This window comes from Protopterus annectens, chromosome 5.part0, assembly GCF_019279795.1.
Source record: "Protopterus annectens isolate FY-2018-M chromosome 5.part0, PAN1.0, whole genome shotgun sequence".
NCBI lineage: Eukaryota > Metazoa > Chordata > Ceratodontiformes > Protopteridae > Protopterus > Protopterus annectens.
The window spans coordinates 1125994179-1126002642 of record NC_056735.1 but is presented as its reverse complement, the minus strand read 5'-3'; the positions used below and the strand labels follow the sequence as shown (position 1 = coordinate 1126002642).

Sequence of the window (8464 nt, the reverse complement as noted above, 5' to 3'; positions counted from 1 at the left end):
TCAGGCAAATTAAAAAAGTAATAGGGGGGCTGCGCAAGTTGAAAAAAACTGATTTTTTTCCACATGAAATTGAAAGAATTTGAAGCAAATCAAAAAGTTAAGAAAAACCACAACTGGTAGCAATAATGAACAAGCTATTAGTGTCATATGAAGTATCTCTTCTAATAGCGAAGTCAGGAAAACCCCATACAATTGCTGAAAATGTAATTCTACTTGCTGCAAAATAAGAAGTTATGTACTCACCATAATGTTCCATCTGAGTAGGTAACTTCATTTGTCTGCAGCCTTTGGGTATCTGATCCAATCTCGGGTCAGAGCTGGCAACTTGTTCCACAGCTATAAGATCAGAGCTCCGAGCTCCTCCCCTTACCCATAATCCCCTGCCAACCCTGACCGACCTCAGATCAAGTTTGTCCTCATACAATCAGCTAAAAGGCTAAATACGTCCCGAAAGGGACTAGGAGGACATCCAGGAACTAAAATTCTGAAGGTCAGGGGGATGGTTGCAGACTAATGAAGTTACCTACTCAGATGGAACGTTATGGTGAGTACTTAACTTCTTAATCTGAAGTAGGTACTTCAGATGTCAGCAACCTTTGGGACAGAGTCCCCAGCTACCTGGATCTTGGGCGGCCATCATGGAAGGATATTCTGGAGCACTGCGGATGCTCTCCCTCTGGAGATAACATCCAGCTTATAATGGTTGATAAAGGTATGAGATGAGGCCCATGTGGCTGCGGAGCAAATATCATCTAAAGACACTCTAGACCTAAAGGCAGCAGAGGTAGATCTAGAGCGAGTAGAATGTGCACGAACTCCCTGAGGTGCGGGCTTCCTAGAACTCTCATAAGCCAATAGAAAACACTGAGATCCATCATGATAAAGTGACCTTAGAAACAGGTTTACCCAAGTTAAATTTGGCAAAGGAGATGAACTGGTCGGATTGTCTACGACCAGCAGTCCTGTAAATGTAGAAGCGCAGTTGTCTATGCACATCTAACGAATGCAGTTTGTATTCTCCTTTGTTCTGATACTTAGGAAAGAAGACTGGCAGGTTAATGGATTGGTTGATATTAGCCTCTGAAGCCACCTTGGGAAGAAATGAGGGATTGGCCCTGAGGTACACACTATCCTGGTGAAAGGCCAAGTACGGGGGTTTTACACAAAGGGCCTGAAGCTCAGAAACTTTTCGCTTAAGTAATAGCGACAAGGAACGCCGTTTTCCAAGATAGGTACTTAAGATCAACCGAAGCAACAGGTTCAAAAGGGGGAGCTGTTAAGGCCTGTAGGACTAGTGATAAATCTCAAGGGGGTACAACTTCCTTGACAGGAGGTCTGAGCAGGAAGGTACCCTTGAGAAAGGTTTTACACAATTTTGCCGTAATCAAAGGACCTGACTCGTATCCCACATGGTAATGAGAAATAGCTGCCAGTTGAACCTTGACCGTACAGCAGCTAGCCCCCTGATGAAATAGACCTGTAAGGAAATCCAACACAGTCGGCAACGGTGCTGTGATGGGATCTAAGTTACAATTCTCTGCCCAGATGGAGAAACACTTCCACTTACTGCGATAGACCTTTCTAGTGGAAGGTTTGTGTGCTGCTACTAGGATGGCTTTAACTGGGGAAGAGATTCTGGGAGTCCTGACTAGGAGTGGAACTGGAGCAGCCAAGCTGTCAACTTGAGGTTGTCCAGATTCGGAATTGGGAGATCTAGGGGATGGGATATTAGATCCGGTAGGGGATCCAGAATCCAAGGAGGATTTACCAGGTGAGACCACAGGTAAGGGAACCACGTTTGACGAGGCCAGAAAGGGGCAATGAGGATCATTCTGCTCCCCAACCGACTGGCTTTCTGTATGAGTTTCAGCATCAGAGGTAGAGGTGGGTAAGCATAAAGTACACCGGGAGGCCAAGCATGCACCAGAGCGGGGGAATTAGAGCGAAGTAACTGTTGCATTTCATATTTGAGGGAGAAGCGAAGAGATCACAACAGGGTTTCCCCCACTCGGCAAAAATCCGCTTTGCAACCTGGGGATTAAGAGACCACTCGTAAGGGGAAATGATGGTGCAGCTGAGCCTGTCCGCCAGTATGTTGGACAGTCCCGAAATGTGCGTTGCAATAAGAAAGCGGTTGGTGGAGATCGCCCATTCCCACACTCTCATGGCCTCTTGACAGAGAGGATAGGACCTGGTTCCCCCCTGTTTGTTGATGTACCAGACAACTGACAAGTTGTCCGTCTGTATCGCAATAGTTCATACAGGAAGAAGGTTCTGAAGTGCTTGCAACGCCAATAGCACCGCTCTCATCTCCAGGACATTGATATGCAAAGAGGTTTCTGTCATTCCACGTGCCTTGGACCGTCCTGCCTGAGCAATGCCCCCCCCCACCTGAGGCGAGAGGCGTCCGTGGTCACCGTGACTAGGGGAGGAGGCGTGGAGAAGGGATGTCCCGTATGGAGGTCCGGAGATTGGAGCCACCATAAGAGAGCCCTCCTGCAAGCCCTGCTGAGGGGAATAGGATTGGCTTAGGGAGTAATGTAGAAAAGGACCACTGGACTTGAAGGGTCCATTGCAGGACCCTCATATTCAGACGAGCCAATGGCAGAAGAGTGATTGCTGCCGCCATGGAGCCTAAAGCCCTCAGGACCAAATCCGCCGGTGGAGCTTCTAATTGGAGGATGGCCCGCACATCAAGCCTCAGGTTTTGTAGTCGTTCTGCAGTCAGGAATGCTAGAAGGTTTCTCGTATCCAACTTGGCCCCTATAAACTATCACCCGAGTCGGAGCAAGAGAAGATTTGTCCATGTTGACAGTGATGCCCAGCTGGGGAGCAAGCCGGAGAAAGTAGTCCCTGGCTGAGCAAAGTAGATGCCTTGTCGGGGAGGTCAGGAGCCAGTCGTCCAGGTATGGAAAAACCTGCATTCCCTGGAGTCTCAGGTGGGCCGCTATCACTGCTAATACTTTGGTAAACACCCTGGGGGCTGTGGTGAGACAAAAGGGAAGGACCCTGAACTGGTAGTGACTGGCTCCCAGCCGGAAGTGGAGGAACCTCCTGGATCATCTGTCCATCAGAATGTGGTATTACGCATCCTTGAGGTCTACTGAGCACATCCAGTCGTTCTCCCGCAATAGGGGGAAGATGGATTGAAGAGTGACCATCCGGAATTTTTGTTTGGTTACTGACAGGTTCAAAAAGGAGAGGTTGAGAATTGGCCTCAAGTCCCCCGTCTTTTTTGGCACCAGAGAGAACCTGGAGTAAAAACCTAATCTGCGCTTGTCTGGATGGCTCTTTTTTTTCTAGGAGCTGCTGAATCTCTGCAGCTGCTACCTCCCCCTGATCCGGTGGTACATCGGGGAGGTTTCCGAGTTTGGGGACATGACAGGGGAATGTGGTAACCTCTGAATATGATACGAAGCACCCAGCAATCTGATTGTGATGGACTCCAAGCTGCCTCGAGAAACGCTCCCCGACTGCCTCCAGAGTGGAGCAGTCGGGCAACCCCTCAGGGTTGCTGCGTGGGGCAATCAGAGAAGGTTTCTCTGGACCCAAAATTCTTTGGGCCCCCTCTGCCTCTAGGGTGGCACCCTCCCTGTCGTCCTCTGCCACGGAAGGACTGGTTGTCCGGAGCAGGCTGGGAATGTTGCGATTTCCGGAACCCCATCTTCTGTCCCTTTTGGTTCTTGGAGAAGGACCTCTGGGGAGCAGAGAAGTGGACTCAGACGGCAGACAACGGTCTTCCCATCCTTTTTGCTCTGGACTAAAGTCTCGCGAACGGTCTTGCCAAATAAGGCAGAACCAAAGGGGGCATTCGCAAATGACGCCTTGAAGGGCTCCGCAAAGTCACAGTGTCGGAGCCAGGCCTGGCATCTCATGACTAGACCTGTTCAGCTGGCTCTAGCAGCTCCCTCTGTGGCATGGGACAAAAGCCGACATGGACTCGGGGGGGGGGGGCAGCGTACTCTGATAAGGTCTCGCTGCATCCTAATGTGTGCCATGTAGTTCAGGGACCTTACTGAGAAGGTTGCTGAACTAAAGACCCGCTTCCCTAGGCGATCCATCGAGCGGGACTCTTTGCTCGGTGGATGGACCGAGGGGCTCTCCTGAGCTGATTCCCTATTGATGGCTGCCACCACCAAAATGGCATCTATGGGGGGACCCTTGCTCCAGTGGGACCTCTCTGAAGGGGGGTTCAGAATCCTATCGGGGCGTTTGGGAACTGGCTCCACATTGTCCGGCTCCTTCCACACCTTGGTGGTAATAAGGTCCACCAGGGGGTCGACTGGAGGGGACACCCAAGAGGTAGATGGGCCTGCTTCGAACGCCTCCAGGAACACAGACTTGTCGGAGGAAGCCTTGGGGGCAGACCCCACCCCCTAATCCTGAGCATTTCCATGATGTCTCCGGAGACATCCTCGGGGGGGTGACCTTGGGGAGCCTTCCCCTTCATCTAAATCAGTGTCTTCTGTTAAAGACTCAGGGGAGTCCACGTGCCTCCTCTTACACTTCCGCTTATGAGGAACATCCTTGGGGGGGGGGGGGCTGTCCGAGAAAGTCTCACCAGCAACATCTTGCTCCAGAGGAACAACCTGAGACATCGAAGCAGGGGCTGGCCCTGTGGCCGGGTGATGGAAGCCAGACCCAGCAGAGAGGGAGTGCAGGATGGGGCCGAGGCAAGGGCCGGGGGTCTGGATGCACTCAACAGAGCCCTCTCCACCGCATCGAAGGCCAAGGGAGAGTCGCTCTCTCTCGGATCCGAGAGCAGACTCCCTCTCGGATCCGATGGGGGGATCGGAACCGGAGCAGAGACCATCGGATCCGAAGGACCCGTGTGCTCTGACCTGGACGGAGCCTAAGGCACACTGAATCCCTCGGATCCAAAGCTCAGCCCATGGCTCCGAGAGCTCGGATCAGACAAGGATGGACCCGACAAACTCGAGGGAAAGGTCGGAGCCGAAGTACCAAGTACTGTCTGCGCCGACCCACCCCCGGCTCCAACGCTGCCCGCCTCTGGGCGCTGCAAACCAGGGAAGCAGGTTGGAGAAGGAGCTATTGGGGCAAAAAAAGGCGTTGAGCTCCCCCCCCCCGAAGGGGCGGGGAGGCAGGAGCACTCCCAGCGAGGGGAGGGGAGGAAATTACACTAAAAAAATATAAGATTTCAGGACTAAAATAAGGGGAAACCTAAACACACTCAACCTTTTAATAAAAAAAAACAACAATAATTAAAATAAGCTGAAAGACTTATCCTGACCAGACTAGGAGCTCTGAACCTAGCTGCTTTCACTAAGCGTGGCAAACTAGATCGGAGGTCAGTCAGGGTTGGCAGGGGATTATGGGTAAGGGGAGGAGCTAGGAGCTCGGATCTTATAGCTGTGAAACAAGTTGCCAGCTCGGATCCGAGATCGGATCCGATACCCAAAGGTTGCTGACAAATGAAGTACCTACTTCAGATTAATGGTTACATGAATGGTGGGGAATAAAGCAGTCTCAAGAGGTGTCTTCTGCTGAGCAAAAAATCAACCTCAGCAAGGAATTTGCAAGGGAGGAAAGAGTGGCCATTTGGGGAGAAACCTTGTTCAGGTCCTCTGACATGGTCTCTGCAAGAGAGTCAGTTAGTTCCTTGATTAGATCTCTCTGCAAACAGGTGAAGTGCACCAAGTACTTAATCTCAGAGAGTAGCAAAGGCATAAACGCACTTTCCATGTACGTTCATTGCCAAGACTCCTTGTTTTATGTCTGAACAGAAGCTTTACTTGGATAGCTCCTTCTTTGTGGCTGCTTAACAATAGCATCAGAATACCTTTGCTCGGATGTGGATGATCAGAATGTGGGCCGAGAATCTTAGCTGGGAACGTGAGCATAGGCTCGACAGAGTCCAGTTCCTTCCAGGCCTAGCAGGAGACTAAATCTATCACTGCATCCACTGGGGAGACACCCAGGATGTAGATGGGCCTGCTCTGAAGGACTCGAAAAACAGAGATTCCTCAAGTGGTGGTGGCTGGCAGGACCAGCTACCTTTCTGTCCAAGGAGTTCCAGGAAGTCTCCAAAGGAGATATAAGCTGGTGATTGGGGGATCCCTCTCCCTCACTGAAATCCCTGCCCTCAGAGAGAGGCTATAGAGTCTGTGCATCTTTTACGCTACTACTTGAGGGGCATCCTCCATGGTGTGTTCCGGAGAAATATCTGAAGTGGGGACTCCCTGGGGGTGGTGGTCTGGAGGCTCCTCAGCACAGGCACTGATGACAGGTGTGAAGGGCTCGGTGCTCAGATCCTGGGGGTGAGGAGATGCTCATCTAATCTTAGAGAAAGCCCTTTCTGCAACCCTGAAAGAAGACTGGCCTGAAGAAACCCTCTTCCTTGGAGCCGAAGTTTCCAAAGGAGAGAGGGCAGAGCCAGTCATACATCTGAGGCCTACCAACAGACCAGAGCTGTTGAGGACCGAAGCTCTGAAAGAAAGTGAAGAAGAATCCAACAATGTCTAAGCCGAAGGCAACCCCCCAAAGCTGGCACCAACATCTCAGATCCAGGAACCACTCTGATCCAATAGGAAGACAGCAGGGTTGGTCAGAGATGGGGTTAGAGTAGAGAAAGGGAGCTTCCTTGGATCCAGCCTCGATGCTCAAGAAACTTGGGTCTTGGGTTTCCAAAACAGAAGTACGGATTAGAAAAAGACTCCGCAAAGTGGGGGATGGAGCATTCACAGATCCTAGATGGGACAAAGATGGTAAAATTCCCATCTGGATCTGTGCCCTGAGGAATCTCTACATCATCCTGTCCATACTGGCCTCAGTGAGACTTTGGGAAGATCTAGGGGAGGATGCCAAGGAAGCATGTCTGGATTTGGTTGGTGTCTGCAAAACTTTTACTGGAAGGGTTGTGAGACTGGTTCTAGTTAAAAGTAGTCTAGTCCGAACAGCAGGATATGAGAATTTCGGCTCTTAAGAATCTGTCGCTGGGGTAGGAGAACCTGAAACAAGGGTCAATTCCTGATCAGAGGCCCTAGGATCAGAGATAGCCTTGGATCTGCTTGGATCCAAATTAATAAGATCCAAGGAAGGAGTTTTGCCACTAGGATCCACAGCTGATGAATCCAAAGAATCTTCCGGATCAGATGCTTTCTTGGTCCCACTCAAGAAGTGCACAGCTTAAATCCCGTAGGTTTTATCAGCCACAACGGAGAAAGAACCTAACAGAACAAACAAGAAATACAGCAAAAACTAGGATTAGAATTTTTTTTTTTTTAAACAGGAAAGTGCCAATGGCATGAAAGGTCAGAAGAGAACTAAATAACCCGAACGCCTCTCAAGACCTGAAGGAAAGGAAGGAAAAATAGAACAGGTAAATACACACACACACTCATACATACAGAAACAGATTCTAAGAATTCTTGGAAAAGAGATATCTCAGCCACCAGCAGTCTTGAGACTCTAGAACCATGCCTGTACGCGAAGCATGGCAAACGAGATCTGGAGAGTTAGACTCGAATCCAATGTCAGATCAGAGACCCATCAGCGAGGAAGAATGAAAAGGACATAATCAGATACTTCTGTTAAGTTTGCATAAGCCGGTAAAACTTACTTTCACTGTCCCTTAACAAACATTAAATCTAATGAACATAACTATTAAAGTTATGCAACAATTTCAGATTTAATTCTTAGTGCACCTAATGGAAGGAGGCTTTTAACTGCCCCATGCACATTGTTCTTCAAGAGAAGTCACAGTTGGTGATTTTCAAAAAGATCTAGACCCAAACTGAGAATGAAGGCAGAGGTGGGCAAGTCAGAACCAGCTCTAGCGTGGCTTGAGCTGGAGTATAAGCTCGACTCGGGCTGGTGATCCAGCAAGTTCAAGAGCAAAGAACAAGCACAGCCACAACTGCAAGGTTTTTCTTTTTTGACTAACTGCTAACTTGGACCAACCTGCAGGCTTAGTGTGCTTTCTACTAGATCTGGTCTTCATATCTAAAGCATTGTGGTTGGCTGGAATTCTACATTTTGCAAGGGAGGACTATTACTGGATATTGTAGTTGGGCAATTCTTTTATAAAAAGATTTACAGCTCATTTTAAAGATGAGTGGTGCATTACTTCCTGTACTTCAGAGGGCTTGCATGCTTCCATGGAGAGAAAGGAGCCCGTTTCAGCAGGAAAGAGAAATCAGAAGAACATGTAAAGTAATACCAGTGCAAAGGACAGCACAGACAAAAACTTTTTTTTATTGATGATTACACAGTAAAGGCTCACTGCTATTCAAAAACAAGATAATTGGACAACCCAACCAGCATGCCCACTGTAAATCGTACATACATCAATAGAAAAAATATGCTTAGAGGACAGAGCAAAATTAGAAAACTCAGGTAAGTTCTGCAAAACTAAACAAACATACTGGATTTTCCTTGCATTTCTGCAGTGTCCCTCGTAAAATCCTGGCAGCAACCAAAAACAGCAACAAAGTTTCTCTCTTCT

At 49.1% G+C, this 8464-nt stretch overlaps 1 protein-coding gene across 2 annotated transcripts in view; it reads right to left on the bottom strand.

Moving 5' to 3' along the window:
* Positions 1 to 8464, bottom strand: part of EIF5B (eukaryotic translation initiation factor 5B) — a 3606765-nt gene that overhangs the window by 3109789 nt on the left and 488512 nt on the right. The window lies entirely within an intron of this gene.